At 33.1% G+C, this 24,128-nt stretch overlaps 1 protein-coding gene across 1 annotated transcript in view; it reads left to right on the top strand.

Moving 5' to 3' along the window:
* Positions 1 to 4,653: 4,653 nt before the first annotated feature.
* The window catches only part of LOC118266735 (protein Tob1), a 51,551-nt gene continuing 32,076 nt past the window's right edge, over positions 4,654 to 24,128 (top strand). The window contains exons 1-2 of the mRNA XM_035580253.2: positions 4,654 to 4,970; positions 18,314 to 18,363. The gene's annotated coding sequence lies outside the window, so the exon portion shown is untranslated. The remainder of the gene's footprint in view (positions 4,971 to 18,313; positions 18,364 to 24,128) is intronic.

The following is a 24,128-nucleotide window of genomic DNA, read 5'->3' as shown; positions in this document are numbered from 1 at the left end:
ATTTTTTATTTAAGTAATGTTGAGAGCATTATTATTACGTTACGTAAAGTGCACTCAAGTTCTTTGTAATTAGAAATACGTAGCGAGCTCTAATATGCTTAGTTTTAAATAAACATGTTGTTATTTTCTATTTTGTAATATCTTTATAATGCACTAGCGGACCCGACAGACGTTGTCCTGTCTACACGTTAATTTGAAAATTTTATTCTTTTTTTAATAAGCTAAAACATTCTGGACCTTTTTGATGAAAATTATTATTCAAATGTTATGACAATATCTAACGTCATTAATATTTGACACTGCGATGGTAGCGCCGTCCGTCGGATCCGATGTAAAACATTCCAAAATCAACAACTACTAATAAATTAAAAATTAATTAAAAAATCATTGTCCAGCGGACAAAATTGTGAATCTAAACCATTCTCAGATCCTCTTGAACACACACAAAAAGTTTCATCAAAATCCGTCTAGTCGTTTAAGAGGAGTTCAGTGACATACACACGTACAGAAGAATTATATATATAAGATTATACATACTAGTTTCTGCCAGCGGCTTCGCCCGCGTTTTCGTGTGATAAATATCCTATCTCCCAAGTTAACTCATACCCAATCTGTGTAACAAATTTCATCAAAATACGTTCAGTAGTTTCAGCGTGATTGACAGACAAACATATAAATATTTGGATGTTTGGAAGTTTGGACAAACAAACTTTAACATTTATATGTGATGTATTTAGTTTACATTATAAAAAGAAGAATTGAATTAATATTAATCTATGTTTGAAATGAAACTGTTTCATCTAGATTCCTCGTTTTGTAGTCAGCTATCTATTTGTTAGAAATTAAATCAAGATACTTCTCTCTTTTTCTCTTTCTCCTTTCCTCTATCATGTCCTAAATACTTCTTGTCGAGTAATAACTATCTCAATAGGAATAAGTAACCACACTTCAGTACTGAAAATCAACAAACATAAAAAAAAACTCGCACTATCCAAAAATCGAACTCGAAAATCACACTTACGGACTTCCTAAATAAAGTAGAAGCATACAGTTTACGGAAATACTATATAAACAAGTATATCTATTTACTTAACCATGTACGTAAACCAAATTAGACGTTGAACCTTGAAAATTAAGTAATATTTACCTATTTCATTTGTCAGTTATCTAAGGTACAATCGATAAATATGAATCATGACTAAGTTCGACAGTAAATCGTTAAAAATGTACAAAATAACAAATGTATATAGAACAATGATAATCCTAATGGACGTGTACGTCTGTCGTGTAAGCGAATATCTACCTAATTGTATTTGCACATTTGTAAGACAACTGATAGAGGGCGATTCTTAAAAAAAGAAATCACAAAATGTTTACGGCATCATTATCCTCAACCAAAAATTAACAATTCTGCCGACTGATACACAAAATTTGATTTCAATAAATTAACCTGTGTCACTCTCAACCGATCCAATAAAATAAGTATGATAATAAGCTACCACGATGGTTAATAACGCTGCATAATGATTTGTTAAATAAAAGTTAAAGTTATTTGAAGAAGCACCCGGGGCATAAGGTAAATACATCGATTGTACAAAGCTGTGTGTATATTTTTCTAATATAAATTCTACGTAATATTTTATTTTCCTGATTTCGTTTGAGAGGGTCATTTCCGATTTAAATGAAGCGTTAAATATTGGAATTTGTTGAAGCAAACGTTTTTATTGGTTGGATGATTAGGAATCTAATGGCTTTCGATTTCTTCCTTTTAAGGTATCATCATAACATATCGAAACTGTAGTAAAACATATTTCGTAAAATAACTGTCACTTATCATTTATTTTGCGTAAACGTTTATAATTTGAAACCCAATTTTGAGTTATTTTGTTTTAAACAAGAATCGAACTTAGAACCTTGTCCTAGTGAGTATCATTGAAGAATGGACACTCCATTATATTTACTTTGCCAAAGTTAGATACATATATCAAAAACATCACACTTAACATCGATAAACGACCTTAAACAAACGTTTTGTTTAACACTAATATAAAATTTCGAAATTCAAACAAAACAATGTTAAGAGCACTCACATAATTCACATAAATATGGCATAATTCCACATAACTTTTTACATAGCCATTGTCATAGATTACACCACTCATATAATTTTACTAACAACTTTCGTCAACTGATATTTTTTAACACGAGTGATAACAAATGTGACTGAAGGTAACACGAATTATCATTGTTTAGCTATATCACGGTGAAAATTTCGCAATGATGCAGCAGTTTTGTAGTTCAAGGTAATAAATGTACGTACATATGTACTTACAAACTAGTAAGTAGATCGGCGATGAAGATTGTAGAATATACTATTTCCTACTATGTCCTATGACATAGTAGGAAATAGTATATACAATCTACATTTGATTAGATGAGTATGCAAGTTACTATTAACTTGCATACTCATCTAATCAAATGTTCACCAATTCTTGTACATTTTTTTAACAGTGTTTCTTCTTAAGCACTCTTTATAAATTCAGAAGTAATATTTGGTTTAACACAACAAGAAGAAAAATGAAAAGAATTTAATTCGGCACCGCCGCGATGCAAAAAATGCACATAATTGAAAATAATAATAAATACACTACAAACAACTTGAATAACAACACAATATTCCCAATCTCCGATTCCCTAACAACCGTTAAATCTTTAACCCCCAAAAGGGCGGCAACGCACTTGTAACGCCTCTGGTGTTTCGGGTGTCTATGGGCGACGGCGATTGATTACCATCTAATTTACCGGCTTATACCATAAAAAAGTGAGTAGAGCACTTGACTTTCAAAAATTGAAAATCCTTTTAAAACATACCAATCCATAGATTCTACCTAGCTCAAAAGTCACAATAATCACTCTATATCTACATATCTACCGTAATAGATGTCACAGAATAGAACCAAAAACAAACTGTAAAATTTAAAGCTCAACTCCCAACTCCTAACGAATATTTAAGTTAAAAAATATATTTTTTTTAATTTTAAATACTAACTTTTTCCGTAACATTTCTAACTCGACGCAGCGCTAACTAGGAAAAGTTAGGTCAATTAAAAAGGTAGAAAAGTTACATGTCATTAATGTTAGCTTAACTGTAGTCATGTACTAACTGATGTATGTAACTTTTTATGTAAAATGTAACTTGGGTTATACATATATGTACCTATTTTCTCCCTTTAAATAAAGGTATTATTTAAAGGGAGAAAATCATCTAATGACTTCTCCCGCTTTGGATGAGGCGAGAGGTAAGCTCAGACACTTTCTGACTAAAAACCAGCCTATTCCTTCTCCTGCTTTGAGCCGGAACCCCGGCAACTTGTTATGTTGTCCGCAGCTCCTGGTTATACATATACCTGTGATACTAATATGTATGTATGTATAATATGTTTTCTGTATGTACCTACAAAGGTATATCTCGGACTAGAAAAGGGACTTAAAAGGCAATAAATTACTTTCATGTTTTTTACTACTTTTTCTGCTGTTTATAGCAAAAACAAACCAATAAATCAAAGATTATGAAATCATATAGATTCACGGTTGATAGCGTCTAATAACATAACAAATACCATAAAAAAATCAATTCCATATACGCCACTATAAAAATCGATGTGTCTATTTCATTTCATTTTATTTTCATCATTGATGACTTACAATTACAAAATAAATGCTCTCTTTAAGTAACAATAAGCATGAATCTATCCTCAATTCCCTACACTTCACCAATATTAACCTACTTATATACAACCGAACATTCGTATCGTACTAAAAACAGGAATACAAATTGATCGTAATGAGAAAACCGGGGCATAAATCAAGCCGTCCTCACAAACGCACGCCGCGTTATGAAACAATATGTAAATGTGTTCTACAGAGGAACAATCTCGTTATCGTGACTCCCTTGGTCATTAGTTGTTACTCACTTAACGAACAATCACGATGGACGCAATCGACAGACACCCACACAATTTGATTAACGCTTCGGCGCCACTTTAAGGAACTTCGTGCCTCTCGTGCAAATCAATTACGTACCTACATTCAAATACAAACGAAATATCAATGAATCTTAAAAGATCCGTTCTCGATACAAAACCTATTTTGATGTTAAAAAAGTTAATGTCCCTCCAGAATACAGTTACTCGAGAACGCCAAAAACTCAACTTATTCGATAAACGATTACGATGATAACAAAAGTTAACACGAAAAAAATTTCAGACCCAAAAGTTTTCCAATTCACGTCCCTAAATAAGGAAACGATGTCCCTTCTCTATCTAAGTATAACAATTACTTTTCTATAAGAACTACGCGAGTATACCGCTACAGTGCGCCCAAACGCGGCTACGACAACCGTGCTACGAGAAATCGTAGTATCCGTAGCGAGATTAAAAGAAACCCATAACGTATTTTAATGCATCGGGCGCCTAATCACGACTAGTTATGTCCTTAAACTTGTCAAGTGTATCAGCACGGTAGAGTGGGCAAGTGCAGGCCCAGTCCCCGTGACCTACATCCAGCGACCCTCGCTCGGGAAGCTGCTAATTTCCACCATCGCGGGCTGTAGCCGACGTCACAGCGGGGGCAGGGAGGCACCTCGTCGGCTCGCTGGCTGCCTGCTCCGATCAGTCCAACGCCCCACTCCGAGCTGACAGCACGCTCCGGCCGCGACCCGACGCCGCGGATGATCGCGAACAAACACAACCTCACAGACGCCGCCTGATTAAAATATTTTAAGTGTTGCATCCGTATTTTTGTAAAGTGCGAAAACGGTGAAAGTATTTTTTTTTAAATAATAAAGTGTGATAGCGAGTCAGGCGGGCGGAGGCTCGGGTGGGGCGCGTTCCGCTGACACAGTGGCTCAGTCCGCCGCCGGTCGCCGAGTGGCAAGCACCATCGATTTTCTCCATACGACAGTTCGCGAGGTACGTAAGCATCACGTGCTCGTATTTTCACCACGGCTATTTCCACGCGCCGAGTATTTTCAGGCGATCTGCTTAGCGTTCAAGGCCGCGTTTGTTTGCGTCCGCGTACACGTTCGATGTACAGTTTACGTTGATGTTTTGATCGATTGTTGAGATCGTATGCAGTGTTATCTATTATCAGGCAGTTAGTTCGGGAGGAAAACGAATCGTTTTCACGGCTGTACGGTGGTGGGCGCGTGCTTAGAATAAGTAATGCGATAACGTTGTTAATACCAAGGTTGTGGTGCGGTGGACGAGCATTATGTTATTCTTGTTTGTATGACAACAGACGCTGGTACAGAATGCAAGTTATAGAAAGTGCGGTGCAGTTATATGACGAAGGTGATATTAGTACCTGTAAAGTGTATCGGAGTATTAGTTACGAGTAGGGCCAGGTGTTAGTGATGTGGTCATGAGAGTGATCATGACCTACAGAGTGGGCACTAAATCTGACTGCTTGATACGAGATCTGGCAGACGTTCAGACAGGGATTCATTCAAGCGATGTGCGAATGTTTGTGTTCATTACATCATAACAGTTCATGACTATTAAAAGAGCAAAGTCGACTGTTGATAATATATCATAAATTATATTTTTCGTAATTTGAGAAACTATCACATAATATTTACAATAATAATATTATAATTTCATTTTCAAGTCAAGGGAAGAAAGTGCAAGGGAACTTCAAAAATAATTTCTAAGTTCATATTATTATTCTAATATGATATTTTTATTATCTCTACAGTAAGACGGTTTGTCAATGGATAACTTCTTTATCGAGATAAATAACTTATCTTGACATTTCCTCTTCTAAAGATTTACTTACGACACAATCTAAATTCTGTGTCCAAGAGCTATAAAAACTATACAGCGATATAAAAACTAAACGGAAAAATTTATCGAGATTCAATTTCGTACGAGAAATATAATTTATGGCAAACAGTAGTTAGTTTCGACATTGATAAGTAAAAACTTTAAACACACAAAATTACCATAATTAAAATTAAAAAAAAGTAATAAATAAATTCCTAAGGTCGGTATCTATTTCCTTCCTTACATTTTTAGAGGTCAGTTTTTAAATTTCCGAAAATATAAAGTCACATTTATTTATCTACACTACCCAATACTACCCATGTAAAACACGATGTTTCTGGAAAAACGACTACCCACAAAAATAATGACGTCATAAATCTCGTATCGTCAGTACATATGTACGCACTATCGACTTCATTATAGGTCCACAAATTTTATCGACTGTACAGTTTACGTTAAACAAATTGCTTTTACCCAATTTTATAACGTTTTCCTATTGGTTTCTTATCGGTTTCCATCGACGCGTGCGCAAAAATATAACCGAAAAATACATACAATACATATTCATTTTTATGTAAATTTGTTTTGTTACGTCCCCCGAAATGGAAATGAAATTATTTATTCTCGAGGATTAGAAACTCATGAATTGTAAGAGGATATTCTCTACTCCAGATTTACGTTTCATTCCTGATTCTAGGAATAAGTTTCCTGAGACGTAAATATTCTAGAATAAAAAAGGTTGTCTTATTCCGTCCGTACTATATATTTTTATTACGAAATAGGAGCAACCACTTTTTTATATTAGAAACTTCTGTTGTAATAAATCCAGGAAAGTAATAAAAGAGTTACTTATCTCAAATTTCTTTTGTATCGTAAATTCTTTTTATACTTACTCACATAAACATAAGAACTAAAATGTATATAGCTACTGTAGGTACAACAATACCTACATAATACATTTCTTTTGGCTACATAAGAAAAAAAAAGTGTACCTTAAAAGAACGTAAATAAAGTTTATAATAGTACAACACTATAACGTCATTACGTTATGTAACAAGCGACCAATCAAATCGCTCTGTTTAATAACATTCTCCAAATTGAGCCACGTGATTCGTGGAAAATTGTCAACAGTTGGTAACTGAAAACATCAACAAGCCCTTAGGTTGATTCTTAGATATGGTATTTGACGTAACAATCTTGGCAGTTACTTTAAAAAGAAACGTTCTTCAAAATAAAAAAAACTAAATAACTCAGTCGAACCTGTTTTAGTCTTGTCTAAATAATTACGACGCGTTAAATTTTGTATCTATCAGTATCAGGAACTTAGAATCTGACTTTCGTGATGCAAAATTAATTATTATTTTTCGGAACATATGTTTACGACTACATTCATGAGCAGCATTACGCGACATACGACGAGCCTCTAGGATGGCTTTAAACTAGTCGAGTTTCTCGTCAAATAATTACGCGAGTAAGCCGAAAACCATAATAATTAAATTAAAATTTGACCTTTAAAATTTTTCTCGTAAGATTTAATATAGGATTTAAAATCTCATCTACCATTTTGTAACAACAATAAACCGATAATGTAAACAATAATACATTTTATTACATCCGTTATTTCCATTATCATTATAATAATTTTACAAACGATTAATTCGTTAATCATAATAATAGTTAAATAGTGCGTTAATCTGTTAATTTAATGTTTAATCCTATAGTTTATTTTTAATGGTTATTTAACAGAGGAAATACGGTTTCTAAGATCATGATACCAACGAAGTTTAGTTCCGAAATACATTTTATTTTAACTTGACCTTGAATTAAAACAAAGACTTATGTAATTAAATGTTAAATTTTGCGTGATACTTCAACATTTCCTGATTGTTACACGAAGTTGAAACTCATTAAGATGAAAGTAATAAATTGTTTACTAACTCTATATACTCTATAAACAGAAAGTCGCAAACAGGTGATAGTAATAAAATTTGAATTTTATTATCAAATGTTGCATGAATAACACGAAAACAAAAATGATTTTTTTTGTAGTATAAGTATAAATAAAATGTTGCAATCTTCTGGTTAAGGTTGATGTTGCACCTGAATAATATCGAAACCAAAATGTCGTTGATTTAAATTATAAATACAAAAAGTTGTTAATTTTTTTAAGTAGAATGTTCTTAGAAAACGTTAATTACTTTTGTACAAAAACTTAAAAACAACTATAACTCCACTGCTTCGTTAATACGATTGGTTACGAACCTAGTCTTAATTTGAGGTTTAATTGGTCCAAACTAAAACTAGCGAACTAGTAGGTACAAAATTAAGTCGCCATAGATAGGTACGGAGTCTGTCAAAATAATTTTATAACACATTAATAATGACAATCATCATTCTCTAACAACCGTAATCAGAGACAGTAACTTGAATAATTCCTTAGTAACGATTTTGTTCCGAAAACAATTGCTAAGGACTTGATCAAGTAACCATTAAAAGACTCTGAGTACAGCGATAAAAAGATTAATTAATCAAATCACGCTACATTCAAATCTAATTACAGATTAAATAGGCTATCATATACATATACGACAACAATATGAGTTCAAGATCTGTCTCCAAATATATCATACGACACTTCAATGAACTAGCAACTGTAGTATTAATGTCAAGGTGTCGTCACGAATCATCTGGCATCATCAGACCGATGGCAACGCCAACATGCCAGTAAAAACGGCAGATAGCATCTACATAGGGGCCGGTAGATCGGTCAGCCATTTTTTAATCGTGTAGCCAAATTTGGCAATGTGGGCAATGTGATTAAATTAATTGCTCGGTTGATGTGTAGTTTATATTTTGTTGTAGTGAAATTTTATTAATGGGATTTTATTTTATTAATGGGTTATCTTTAGTAAATGGAATTAATCAATTATGTTAGTAACGGAACGCAACGGTACACGTAAACGCACGTAATGCGCTATACAGTGTACAACCACTTTTCATAATTTGTGTTATAAGTTCCTTGTAATAGGGGGAAACATATTGCCATATACTGGTATTGCAATTTCGTCAGCATATACTTAAATTATATGAAATAAAATTACATTACAGTCAAAAACAAAACATTTTTATTTGCAGATTTATAAAATAAAATTACAAATTATTAATAACATTGATATTATTAATCGTAGTAGTTAAGAAACATCTACATAGGTAGCACTTATTTACATACTATACTCAAAGTGGTAGTATTAATTAAAATAGCACGTGTATGCTAATTTACCCGCCATAAGAGTAACGTAACCGATTTACCGTGAAAGACAAATTCGATTCGGGTACAGCACGACATGTGTGTAAGTTTTATCTATTGGGAAACGTACTCACTTAGTTTACGATAACTTATACCTACATCTAAGATAGATACTATACTATGTTGTAATAATAACTATTTTCTTATAATATATTATCTAGAATAATTGAATGTAATGCGTATGTTTTTCTTTTGTTACAACAAGTACAATACATAACACAAGATTAATTAAAAACAATACTACAAACAATAAGTTGTCTACCTACTTTATTTCTAGCTATTTGCCTACATAGTTCATGTACATATGTGTAGGTATTATGAACGCTCATATGTAACAGTTGATTATAATATCCAATATAACTTCAAATTAGATACAGTTTCATTACAGTTCAGCTCACAATTATCTACTAGGGTTATCACCAACAGGATTCGCGGAATAAAGATCGGTCCCAGTACCCAGACGGGTTTTCATTTTCAAATTCAATGAATAAGCGACCTTTGCATTTGATGGGTATGATAACCGTAGATATATAGACGAAAATCTACATAATGACGTCGTTAGAGCGAAATCGATGCGGGAAAATATACCTAAAAATATTTGGGACATGGTCGAGATTCATGTCAGCAGCCACAATGACGATCCGAATTCATGAGGGATAATTTTGAAGACGCACCCAATTTCAATTTCTGATGTAACCCGAAGTTGTTAATAGGGTTGGTCGTGGCGCTGAACTTGGACAATCGAGTTATCGTAATAAATATTTGTTGGAAATAATTGAAAAACTTTTATCACTGGGTCGTGTTAATTAGTTTTTGTTTGAGATTTTAAATGTAAACATCGCTTTTTTGGTGTGACCTTGAAGAGACAAGGTTAAATTAGGCCCCCTCCTTATGTCATGTTAGTATGACAGTTGTGTACGCGTGGCCTAATTTATACGACTGCTTTACCTTCGTAGGTCACGCAATCACGTTATTGAAGGTATTTTCCTTACATAGACTTTTGTTTTTCCTTCCAAACGTTCGTTTTCTTTGGTACACGATTTATTTACCGTCATGTCGTGGCGAAAGTAATACATGGGCCGCTGTTTGAACATGTTCAAGTCGGTATATTTACATAAAGACAATGTTTATTTTATTTCCAAAATTGAATGTATTTCTTTGTACTATAACTTTAGTACTACTACAAATCGATTCTTCAACATCGATGTGACCGGCCCATTGCCATTAAGGCTTGCTAATCCATTGAGCCACAACGGTAACTATAGTACTCTGTCAGACTCAGAGAGACTCCGAGTGTAGCAGAGACCGGCTGATAACGATTAAAATCCAGCTCATTAGATCTTTTTTTATCTTTCAGTCTAAAAAAAACCTCTTTTAAGAGTTAGAACTGATTGCTAAATGATGTTTCTCGTGCAATTCATAAGAAATTGATATCTTGATTCATTACCAAATGGTACGTGACTAGTGTCGTTAGGAACAACTCTAATATACACGTATCGTACATAGATGTAGATTGTTAACACGCAATCCTTATATTTACTCAATGAAATTACGATTAGGCATTTTATTTTTATCTTTATCGGGAAATCACTTGAATCTCTGTTGTATTATGATGTAATATTCATGATTGTTATCTTCAAGGGAATAGACAGAGTTGTCTCTATTACCGCCGTACTCAGAGATGGTTACTTAATCTAGTCTTTAACAATTGTTTTCAGAATAAAATTGTTACTAAGGTATAGTTTGTCTCTGAATGCAGCAGTTAGACAACAACTTTTGGATGGTTATTTCTTTTGTCGTATAGACACTTTTTTATAATGAAAATGTATACAATCCAACAAATACATAATTTTACACCACATTTATATTTACTACAAGTATCTATAACACTGCTAGCTCATTCAAATAATAACAGACACAAATTTATGCGACAGAATTTCCAGAGCAATCCTTGTAATACTCTGCCCCGAATGAACAGAACTTGTCGTCTCTAAGACCACTAGTCCAACGGACACAGTAACATAAATATCATCAGGAATTTATCCAATTACAACCAGACACATAAATACTACTCAAGTATTTCAAATTGGACATAAATATAACAAAACCTAGACCCTTTTAATATGAAAATCTAATTAATATAAAACGATAGCGTTGTGTAGTGAATTTCAAACACTGGGCTTTATAAAACGACTAGTTTTTACCAACGGATTGGCTCAAGTATTAGTGTGTTTTTTGAGATGAAAAGTAGGTCTGTCATTGTACATACTACCAACTATATGTATGCAAAATTTCAAGAAGATAAATTATGTAGATAATTCATAAAGATGTAATAAACAAACTTACTTTTGCATTGAATATTAGTTGAAATTTTCGTTTCGACTAGCCGAAAGCACTTAGAACTAAATAATTAATACTTGGCTAGCAATAATGAGTCGAGACTGACATAATATAGAAGATATGAGATTGCCAAAATGTAGACATGAAGCGTCTTGACAACAGATTTCAATTACGTAAGATATTTTAAAGTCTCATAGTTACTGAGACTTAGTACAAAGATTGTGTGAGTAACTATTGATCTAAAAGTTGGAGTTTGGATTAACCTTGCGTTTTGAAAATAGACGTTAGTAATATGTATTTAGAATTGAAAATTTATTCTCATAGTAATAAGTAGGCCGTGGGGTGACGATACATTTATTTGTCATCAGCATCCTCACTCCTCTCGCGGGTACTGTAAATGTCGATTATGGGACTACATATGTATTAAATAGAGACCGAGCAGAAGCGTTCTCTAATAGACCTAGTACTTTTAAACTGCAATCTCCAACCCCGTTTACTAAGCGTGAAGATTATGGTGAATTTGTAGAGTTAGCCTATAGTTTAGGAACTGTTGTTATACCTAACTGATAACAGCGCCACAGGGTAGGTAGGTAGGAATGTAGAAGCGTTTAATTCTTAACTCATCAAAATGTTTTATTATATTGCTGTTTCTGATAAAATTATAATAGGTGTGAACCTAGCAAGCACCTCTTTGTGGGTAACAACGATAATGCTAACTTTATGCAAACTTTTTCTTTTATAAAATTTTCTTTTTGATTTACGAAGCCATAATTCAAGTTAAGAAGATCGGTGCGTGTTTTAACAACAAAATATTTGCAAGCATGTTTACTTTGATTTACGCCTTTATTTACATTTGTCCTTGAGAACATTTGCTTACCTTAAATAGGTTTAAATTTCGAAATACGTAGTCGTCTTTTTGAGCTATTTTGCGCTGGTAAATAGGGTCGAAATTCCTTTGTGTTCAAGAAACTATTTAAAGATTTTGCTGTGTGTTATTTATTATACTGCCAAATGATTGTAGTCTGGCATAGTACTGCTGATATTACAATGTTAATAAGTACTTAATTGTCTCTTGTCAAATATTTAAAGTACGTAAGTCTTGTATTCTGGGATTGTGGATTTGTGATATGTGGTAAAGAGTAATCAATGTGTAGACTAGGCAATATATGTAAAGTCAGAGATACAAATTATTTCGGAGTAACTTGTCATTTAAATTTGAACATTAAATCGTATGTCGTATGTTATATTTCATAACGTCAATACGAAAGGGCTGTAAGCACGCGGTCCGCGCGCTGGTAGTGTGCTTGCAGCCTTTTTACATTGTTTACCTTGCTGCTGTTTGTGTGTGCAATAACTTTTATAAAACTTAATGGAACTTTTGGTGCAAATACTAGGAGAGTGTATTGTGCTAAGACCAAAGATTCAACTTAACGACATTGAATTTCATCACCAAATGACACATAGCTTAAGCTACAGAATTCACTTATTAAACAAACGATCAATCTAAGATTTCTTTAGCAAACAAAAATAAAAAGTTTAGTATCAAAAAATATCAGTCAAAAAACAAAATTAATTACAACTATAATATAATGCATAGTCTAAAATCTAAAGACAAGCAATAAAAGACCTTAAAGTTTCGAATACCAGCGATATCTCGCTAACAAGCTGTTTTGAAGTCATCTTATACAAACTAATTGCCGCGTCGTTGCCTGTCGCTTTAACAAATGACAAGTAACGAAAGATTGATGAAGATATAAGCTGAGAATGAGCCAATTTACATAACAATATCTGTGCAAACACAGACCGATACACGGTATACGCTTAGTGATGGAAAAGGTCGAATTGTCAATAAGACATACACACATACATTATAATAATGTATTTGTGTAATGTAGGTACACACGCACATCAACGTATACAGGGTTTTTTATAGGATTGTCAGGCTTATTGTTTTGTGATAAGGTTGATAATCTGTTGCAGGTTGTTGTGAATTTGGGGTAGGTTGATGTGCGTCTGAACATATCGGTTTTGAAAATGAATGTTTGTCATTTCGTTCAAGAAATGAATAGTGAACAACTAGGAACCCTTATAGATTTTTCTGTCTGTTTTTAGCTGCCTTATACGAAGGTGATGTACTTAATCACTGTAAAGTATCCTGAATATTCATTAAAGAAAAAATATCTGATATTTATAGAAAAACTAATTAAAATGACCTCAAAAAACCAACAAAAGGCCCTAATTCCATTAAAAAATAAACTAACTACCCCAAAAATAAAGCACTTAAAACAAATTAAACCTAATATTCCAATTTAAAAACAAAACTCACTTTTAACGAACACCTTTTACACACCGTCGCATGACAATGAACATTAATCCTTATTACGTAGGCCATACGAGCGATTATAAGTCGCAGCCGCTAATAAAACTTGTATAACTATGCTATTTACTTAAATATATTACTTTAATCTATTGTGGTTTAGCTTTTTGTATGTTTTTCACTGAAATAACTAACTTTTATGGTTTTAAGTAACTTGGTTGGTATTAATATGCATATTATTAGACTTTTGTGTGTAAATATGTATACCTAAGTGCATAAGATAAGGGTTCGATTCCCGAGCCAAATTTGAAAAAATCTTATGATATCACAGATGTAGTATTATTTGGGATTCAAAGAAGCTAGACTAGGTACAATCACACTTATATTATAAATGTGAAAGTTTATGTGCTTGTTTGTACGTCCAATACGCTGAAACTACTGAACGGATTTTGATAAAATTTGGTATACAGACAGTGTATGAGCTGACTTGAGTGATAGAATACTTTTTATTCCACGGGAACACGGGTGAAACCACTGGCAGAAGCTAGTTCAATATAAACATAAGTAATGAAACTAGACAGGGTACACTATCATTTCATCTTTACCCATTATTTCGAGAAACAACTCTCATAATTCCGTATAATTAATTTTCAAAGAAAAAAAAACAAGAAAAGAAGCCTTGAAAAACACACACACATGGAAGCAGTATTTTTCTTAATAAACAGTTTAAAACATGTCATAAGATGTCAAAGTAGCCATTTAAAAAAAAATGCTACGACATATAATTTTCCTCTGCCACGCCAATTTGACCTTTACAGCTATTAATATTGAGTTTACTTTTGTACCAGACGTTATCTTTTGCGCAAATATTTTGCCTACATCTCGTGGTTAGTGCGTAGTATAAATAGAATTGTATTTACTTTGGTATTAGTTGTGATATTTAGGTTATCTGTGGTTTTGATCATTGAGACGGGAATTAGGGTCAATCATGTGGTCTCTATCACCTAGTTTATAATGACATTGTTATTGGAAATTGTACTCTAAGTGCCATTTGATACTATAAATCTAATAATATATAGACTACTACCTTCTGCCAGCGGCTTCGCCCACGTTCCCGTGAGATAAAAATTAGATATCCTAACACCCAAGTCAGCTTATACCTTATTTTTATATACTAAATTTCATCAAAATCTGGTTAGTAGTTTCAGCGTGAATCAACATCAAAGAAACAAACTTTCACATTTATAATATTAGTGTAATTAGTTTTTTTTACAGTAAGAGTAGTCGTAAGCGCAATTTGCCAGCGATTCGATTCATATATCCAGCAAAATATTACTTACGGTGGAGTTTAAAAAAATACAGTGATATTACGGCGTAACAAAGCTGGTATTTGAGTCCCATATACATAGTAGGATTGAATCTATCAATCACCAGTCACAATTCCAAACTTTACTTTCCTGATAGAAATTACAATTATACGAATACTGAAAAGATCAAAATACACAATAAAACTTTTTACCATTTACCTAAAGCAAGATTTAACCAAAGATCCAAGCTTCAAGGTAGTGTATAAAGCATGCTTCATTATAATTGAAAAGTGTTCCCGTGTTTCTATTTGGGTCACAAGGAATTTTTAATGCCAAAACTGTAAGATACTCTTGAATTTCCACTCGAAACTGGCAGATGTTCAAAATTCCATACAATATTCCGTCAGACTAAGTGCTTTCGATTATATTTCACAAGATTTTTTAAACTATACATTTTAAAAAAGACAATATTCTTTAAAAATATAGCTTTATACCTACAGAGAGAAGTGGAATGAGGGTAAGAAGGCCTTGCAATGGGACGATTAGAGCTGCAAAATAAATAAATAAAATAATTATTATTATTTTAATCATTTTCTATTTTCAAAAAAAAACTTAAATATCGACTGACAGAGAATACCTAAATAACATTATAAGTCCATATTTCCGTACCTACTAAGATTAAAATAAAAAGAATCGTTGAGGGCGTTAAGTTACAACAAATTGCGCAACCATGCTATCTACAGAGAGACCCCAGAACAAAAATTAGGGTTCGTTTGGTCACCGGCAATGACTTGGTTGCGCAACCAAGTTTAAATAAGATTAAATAGCAATATTCTTGTGTCTGGAAAAATAAAAATCATAAAAGAGTGATATAGGCTCCATTTTTAAACTGCAAGTACCAACTAATTATATACAAATCATTATTTAATGTAAGGTTAACAATGAAAGGTTAATTTTAATTCAAACAAAAATAAACGAACCGCGACCCATTAAAACTACATTAGAACTTAAATAAAGTAACTACATATAATAATATGTTACTTTATTTCCCCACTATCTTAAAATACTAATATCTATATAATTACGATCCAATTTCAGTAATATTCAGGGCCTAAAAAATAAAAATGGACTAATATACTAGCTTTTCCAAACAATCTAGAATCATAGTAATTAATTAAATTACTGTGAAGGCCTTTTAATAAAAGTCTAGACGAGAATAAAATAAAATTTCCAAAAATTAACTTGTTTGCTTCGTTGGTCTAATATTATCATTGTAACTTTTTTTATTGTATCTGAGTCTAGAATAAGAATAGGAACGTTTATTAGTATGAAGTATGGTAGATAATTACAGGTACAATATAAACAATGAATCTCATACATCGCCTACTCTTTTCAGCCCAAAATTATTGGTTACAATTGTAATCAATAGGAACGAATAATAACATAAAATTCTGAGCCTCTTCTGAGCCTTCTGATATTCTTTCCAATCCCCTATTCCCCAACAACCATTAAATTCCTAATTCCAGCGGCGATTGCTTACCATCAGGTGATCTGTTTGCTCGATCGTTTTGGATTTTGAAGTGCATTAATTTTACTACATAAATACAACAATATAGGTACCTCAACCACCAAAAACCTTTACGTTTACCTCTTTAAAGAGCAAAGAACACAATTTTAACACAAACAAACTAGTCTACGTTCACAAACAAAACACTACCAGACCCTTCATATTGACACACACCAGGTGTTGTAAGCCCACACAAACAAGAGTGACGTCACATCAGTCCAGAAGTCTGTTTTCCAATAGATTTGCGATGTAAAGCCAATTGCTAACAGTTATAGAGACAGACAGACAGATGGCCCATCGCAAACATCGATCCACTGTGACATTGTTCAAGATGATAGCTGAAGCTGTATCAATATTATAATGAGATAGATATGTTGTATTCTGTTTAAATTTGTTTGTTTATATTATAGTATATTATTGAGATTTGATCAAAGTAAATTTATCCATTTTTCGATCAATATAACTGCAGATAAAATGAGTAAAATCATAGCCTAGGTATGAAATAATACATATCTAGAAAAACATAGTCTAGAAAATTCTAAACTTTAATGGATGTAAGTCCTAGAATTCATCTAGATTTGTCTAGTTTCTGTAACGCATCTAAATAAAAATGTATCGCAAAAATATTTGTGCGCTCATAACTCGTAAACAACTGCACCAAATTAGATAATACTTCGTTCTAAAATCATCATAGTCAGGATAAGATTTCTATATGGAGGGGTAAAAAGTGGCACCAACTGGTTCTTGTAATATTACAATCGGTGCTGGCCAGCCAGTTCCTTTGCTTGAACTAGGCTTGACACGCTGCTACGTGTCTAAATACCTAGCTTCACTGACAAACAGGCTGACGGACAATTCAATTTGAAGTTTCAAAAATGCCTAATTAAGGATCAATAGAAATAAATGCTTTAACTTTGACTTTGATGAAGGATAAACACGGAAACTTACCGTAACCGTAGGTACTACAAGATAAAACCTAAAGCAATATCATTAATCTGCCTATATAATCTACTAATCCTAGTCTAAGTACATTTGAGATCACAATATCGTTTCAAGGTCCTTTGGGTATTACGCCAGTGCGCGGTGCAAAGAACTCATAAAATCATGGCTCCAAATATTGTCAGTTGCGTTCAGATGTAACTGGTTTGATTGTGACAAGGATAACACGGATATTGGATGATTGGTGCAATCGTACGCCTTCCGTTAAGTTGTCTGGTTATAATTTCTTTTTTTTTTTTGTTAACAATTTTGGCGTTTGTAATTAGTGTGGCTTTGACTTACTATAAAAGTGAGTGAAATTTTGTGAGTTAGAACGAGATTAAAGTTGAACGCTGTGTTGTGGAGACTTTCGTTCAACATAAAGCAAACTCGTTCTAAGGATATTTCGAAATAGTACCCTCTTTATCGCAACTAAACATACATAACATACATAATTTTATATAGGTACCTACCTACTACTAATTTTATTTAGTCTACTTGTCTATGCAAGAGTTAACAAGAATGTTTCTAATACGATGTGTATGTTTAGTTCTGCGAATAGTTTCAAACCACAGTCGGAGCTCTCAACCGTTCAGCTCACTGCAGTTCGAAATGCGATAAATAGTTTTTAATAGTTAAATTCAAGGTATTAATTTATTTGTTATTTTGTTTCAGATACTACAAACTACATACACGCTCCGTCTACCAGGGTGAATAATAATTAGGTAAGTTTTAGTACAAGTATTTATTTAAAAGCATATGTTTGATATAGAAATTATTTAGAAGTAAACAAAGAACAATGAATATACAATTAATATTTTTTACATTGTCTCCTATATCGTGTGTGCGTTTACAAACACATAATTTCACAAACACATGGCACGCAGACCCGAAACAACAATTTGTGGATCAAACAAAAAATTGCTCCGTGCGGGAATCGAACCCGCTACTAGTTGCACGGCAGCCAGTTGCCCAGTCATCGCGTTAACTGTGCAGTTTTTACAAAGACATAATAGATTTTAATCTATTATATTTAAAATTATGATTCATAAATATACCTTGTCATCAATATATAATTTTTCTATTCATGAAACTATATTCGTCTACAAACAATTTTAATACTTATTCCATTATTTTTTTTAATCTAGGTCAAATTCTAGCATTGTTCTTTGATGTCTTCAAAATAATAATATGTATTCGTAACTTTAACCGAAGTTTATAATCAACTTTGGAAAGTCATACTAGGTCAATATAACATGAATAATAAATATGTCTTTGATATTATTATAATCTATACAAAACAAAACAAAATATAAGTATTTCTCGCTTTTTGTTTAAATATAAACATCTATATTCCCCGCTTGGTTTATTGATTATCAAAACTTTATATAATCAGGGTTGCATATAAATAATTCCACCAATATTTGATAATTCCTTCATTTTATTCAGTACTGTTGCAGTAGGGCTCATGTTAAATAAAAACTGCCAGTCACCGAAAAAGTCAAACAGTACTCGAGCAAAACCAGGACAGTTTGCTAGTCTTATGAAAATTATATTACACGTCTCTTGCCAGCAGAATATTTAAGCAAATCAAATTGTCTAAACATTTTAAATATTCATATAATGTACGTCCATCGCTTTACATCTAAACATTGATGAATTAGTTTGAAATCTTAATGCACTTAGGCGCCAAATAAGGCTTTGAATTCTAATGGAAACTGCTTAGAATGTGCAAAATTATCTTCGTGATATTATTTCTATATTTGACATTTGTATATATGACAGATAAATCAATGAGAAATACATTATATAATAACCATCTGTATATTAAAATTAACATGATTATGATCGAAAAGTCATTTCATATGTGATCATCTATAAATTGACAGAGACTGGGCAACAACTAGTCTTATTTAAAAGAGATTTAAAGTCTGCTAGTGGACTATCACGACCTGTTGATAATATAAATTAACTGTTAGATAGTCTTTATAAAAAAGTAAGGAATCATTGAATTTATACCGAAACCATCCAACTTTTTGAACGCAAATCTAGAAAAAATCACCAGAAGATGCTAGAAAATGTCACGCTAGATTATCAACGCCAAACGCCATTTTTTGCGATATACCAAAGATTCGGCCATGATTATTTGTGCAGTGAATGGCTAGTTTTTCTTAACAGCGTACCTTGGCTTTCCGGTGAACTAAACTTAGTCTGTGACCGCGCGTGAGAAAAAAAAAAGAAATAAAAAAATAAAAATGTACCACGCACCGTTGGCGATGAGTGCGTCCCAAGTACAGGGTTACCAACATAATAATTACATTCTACGTTTAAATTGTTTAAAAAAAATTGCATCGTGTTCCATTTATAATATGTTCGAATTTTTTATACAAATGTGTGCTCTAAGAATTTATTTAAAATTGTGTTGTTATTTATTACATTTTTAAATGTAATAATGCAACGACGTTGTTGATGGTTAGAAAATGACAAAGATATTTTCTTTCATAAAAGAAAGATGACGATGTATCTTTATAAATATAAATTCTTATCTTAACACATTTATCAAAACTTCGCTACTTTAGAATCAGATAAACAAGTTCGTAGATTTTATTTATTTATTTCGAAATGTATAAAAGATTTATTTTATGCTTATTAAACGTTATTAAGTAGAGCGTCGAATAGCACTATCGGATTGCTGACAATGTCATTCAAACTGCTAGTTGGCAGCCCTATCATGTCAATGAATGGACACTGTGACATTGCGCAGCTCACGTGCGTGTGACGTCATCAACGATTTTCTTTAACTGTTTTTACAATTCAATTGACAATAACAAAAAATATTTCCGAAAAAATAATGCAATCGTGCGTCCATTTTTAAGCAAAAAACTACTTTACTATAATAATTTTTCAATTCAATTTTCCATGAATCAAGTGTCATTCACTTATGATACAGGACTTTTTAACGAAACTAATACAAAACATGTATCATAAAGTTGTAATTTACGTAGCACAATGAACGGAATTGGCTCTATAAATAAACAAGAGACCTCAGAGCTATCGGAAACAATTCCCAGCCACGTAGTTAAATAGTTGCAAGGCTGAGAGGGCCACCCGACCCTCTCTGAACTAGCTTTAACTCCTCTTAACTCAAAAACATAGTTACTCGTATATAAACCGTTTATTTGGGAACATTTTTAGGCTCAAAATTTAACCGACGAAATAAAAGTACATAATTAGGTAAAGGATAATTTTCAAAAAAGAAAAAAATATTAATGTCCTGAATATGTTATCAAATAACTTCGACCTTGTATTGGTTTCATTAAACCCATTCTAAAATGTTGTTCATCTCTGAAAATAAAGACTTGCGTAGGTAGATAGTTATTGTAACCTGTAAAGTACCCAAAATATTATTTTGCTTGCCAATAGGACAATTTCAAAATGTCTTACAACATATTAGCTTTTGCCGGCAGCTTCACCTATGTACGTTCCCGTGGGACAAATTCGCCTAGCCTATGTATTATTTTAGACTACATAAACCATAATCTACTCCTATTCCAAATTTCATACCGATTCCTTCAGCCGTATTGACGTAATTGTAAAACAAACTTAGGTACACACAAGCATACAAGCTCATGATGTTTCGCATTCATTATAATATTAGTAAGATACTAGTAATAATACTTTTCTAAACCCAGAAATCTAATCAAATTCACCAACGAACCACTAAATCATTTCTTCGTAACGCACTTTGCATTTGAAACCTCGCTACTAATCAAACGACCTTACTCCGACCTTTGCAACGAAGGTCCTATATGCATTATACGTTTTATTGTGATCACATACAGTCCATAATTAATTACCACTGTTGTATAATTTCCATGACCTTGCCACGTAACGTGTCGTCGACGCTTGAATTTTTATAGTACGCTTGAATTGTCTTCTTCAGTATACAATGCTGGGTTAGCCTTGTCAATGTCACGGCCGCTTCCCATTGTGTGGTCAAGCGAAGTGGAGCTTGTCGTTATTGAAGTTTCGTCATTCATACTTTTGTTTGTAAAACGCTCATCTGTTGTTGTAGTAGTTTGTGTTATGAGTGTAATTTTTTGTAGTGTATTCGCTTTAATTGGTTGTAAAGTGTAATGGATCTTAATGAAGGTGTAGTAAAGTTCATTTTTATATTTTTTGTATGTAATGGAACACTGTCTCTCTCTGATTATGCCAATCCCTGCGAAAAATACCACATCGGTGCGCTAAAATAAGATGTAATGTAATAGCGTTAATTGCAATCACATCACTTCATTTAAAATGAATACTTCATTTCATTTAAAATGAATCTTGAATAAATGAAAATGAACATTAATTTTCGTTGCAACATCAACAAAACACATTCAAAGCATTTCAATAGGGTTGCCAAGCAAGTGAATACTCTATTCATCTAAGTGTGTAATCTCACTAATCTAGTTAATCACAGCCCTATTTTCGCCGACTCATTAGTACGGATAAAACCGTTGTGAGGTTTCTAAACAGTTTTAGTAAGTAAGTAGGATATTATTAGACTGCTTTCACTTAATTGCTTTTAGGGTAGGGAAGATATTTTTTGGGTCTACTGAAGTAAGTTCTTGAGTGATTTTTCTCGAAGTAATAAGTGACAGAGATGTATGTAGTAGTGGTCTGGTGCGCAATAGTCGGGGATGGCCACTATTTTTGCTTGTAATATTATACTATGAATCACGCTTAATAACCAATGCTATCTACTGTACAAAATAAAAATAGAAAACTATAGCAAATTATTGTTTACTTCGTCTGCTGTTTAAAACTTGGACTTAACAGTCATGCTAAGCCTAGTCTTCAAGTTCTCCATCTATCTCTATGCCAGAGATTATCAAATCAAGTTCAGTATTTTTCGGAGCTGCGGCCAATGTAACAGGTTACCGGGGCTCCAGCTCAAAGCAGGTGAATGAACAGGGTTGTTATAGTCAGTAAAAGTGACTACCTCTCGCATCACCCAAGGCGCGAAAAGAATTTAGATGATTAAAAAACATATCAACAGTTTAGTAGTAAAAGCATAATAAACTAACAAACAAACATGCACATTTCAAACTTTATACAAGATTTTTGTTCCATTTCCGTAGTAACCTTGGATTTTAATTTGTTTATCTAGATTTTAACGTTGTGTAATTAAAATGCAAATCCGGAAAACGTTTTCGAGAAAATAATTACGTGTGTAATTGGGCGGTTGTGTTTAATTACGTAACATTTTGAAACATCATGGCGGCTCTTCTTGGAAAGGGTAAACAATTGTTTGTTTACACAGAATGTTTTGCTATCTGACTGCCTCTTTGAGGTCGTGCTTACCTAGTACAACTGTCGAGGTAGGATTCTTAGAATTATATCTCCTCTTTTACTATATTATGGTGTAAGTAGAGTTTGTAAGAGGATATAAGTATATAACCTTAACTTCCTAACCCCAAAAGGCCGTCAACGCACTTGTAACGCCTCTGGTGTGTCGGGCGTCCATGGGCGGCGGCGATTGCTTACCATCAGGTGATCCGTCTGCTCGTTTACCGGCTTATAAAAAAATGGTGAGATTTTCATTTCCAAAAATGATTTTTCTATTTATTTGTCCTAATACTACATAAGCATGACATGAAGTTCACTAGAATAGATAGCATATATTTATATATAATATACAGCAACCACACAATATCTGCGGTTAAGCTGTCACCTAATCCGGCCATCAGTTGGATGGGTGGTCGATGCTTAATCCGCTTCATGCTTCAGGAAACACTGAGGCCATCATTTCCGGGTAGTATAGATTGAACCATGTTCCTTTTCTACCCTTTTGGGATCAGCAGGGGTCCAGGTCGTATCTATTTTAATTAATCAGTTCCCTAGGGTTGAGTTTAATCTGATTTAATTATTTTAAATCCTTTGTTAGGTACCTTGTTGTATGAAATGGATACTGATGCCGCTTTTGTTATTGTGTTTGAAGATATAAAATATTTAATAATAATATAGTCATATCGCTGCCTCATAGTAACGTTAAACGCTACGGGATCGATTCTTGAACTGATCAAAGCGTATTTTGAAGTTTGCTAGTTATATACTGAGAAGCTTATACATTCAAGCTAATAAGCGAACATGTTAATGTAGGCTGCAAGATAAAAGGTTATACTATGCATTATCATGTCTGTAATTACATAATTCATTCATACTTCAACTAAATCGTTTTGAAAAACTCTGTCTTTTAATTGGTCATCCAATAATACACAATGAGTAGGCCTTAATATAAACACACCTTCATTATTCTTATTTCCTAAAGAGGTTTTTTTTGAGAGGGGAAAATCATCCAATGCCTTCTCCCGCCTTGGGCGGGGCGAGATGGAGTGTCAGACTCTTACTGACTAAAAACCACCCCGTTCCTACTCCTGCTTTTCGACCCGGAGCCCCGGTAATCCCGCTAGGTAGTCCGCAGCTCCGGATCAGTTCCAAA

Source organism: Spodoptera frugiperda, chromosome 23 (genome assembly GCF_023101765.2).
Source record: "Spodoptera frugiperda isolate SF20-4 chromosome 23, AGI-APGP_CSIRO_Sfru_2.0, whole genome shotgun sequence".
Lineage (NCBI taxonomy): Eukaryota > Metazoa > Arthropoda > Insecta > Lepidoptera > Noctuidae > Spodoptera > Spodoptera frugiperda.
The sequence above is the reverse complement of the archived record's forward strand: the minus strand, read 5'-3'. Positions and strand labels throughout refer to the sequence as shown.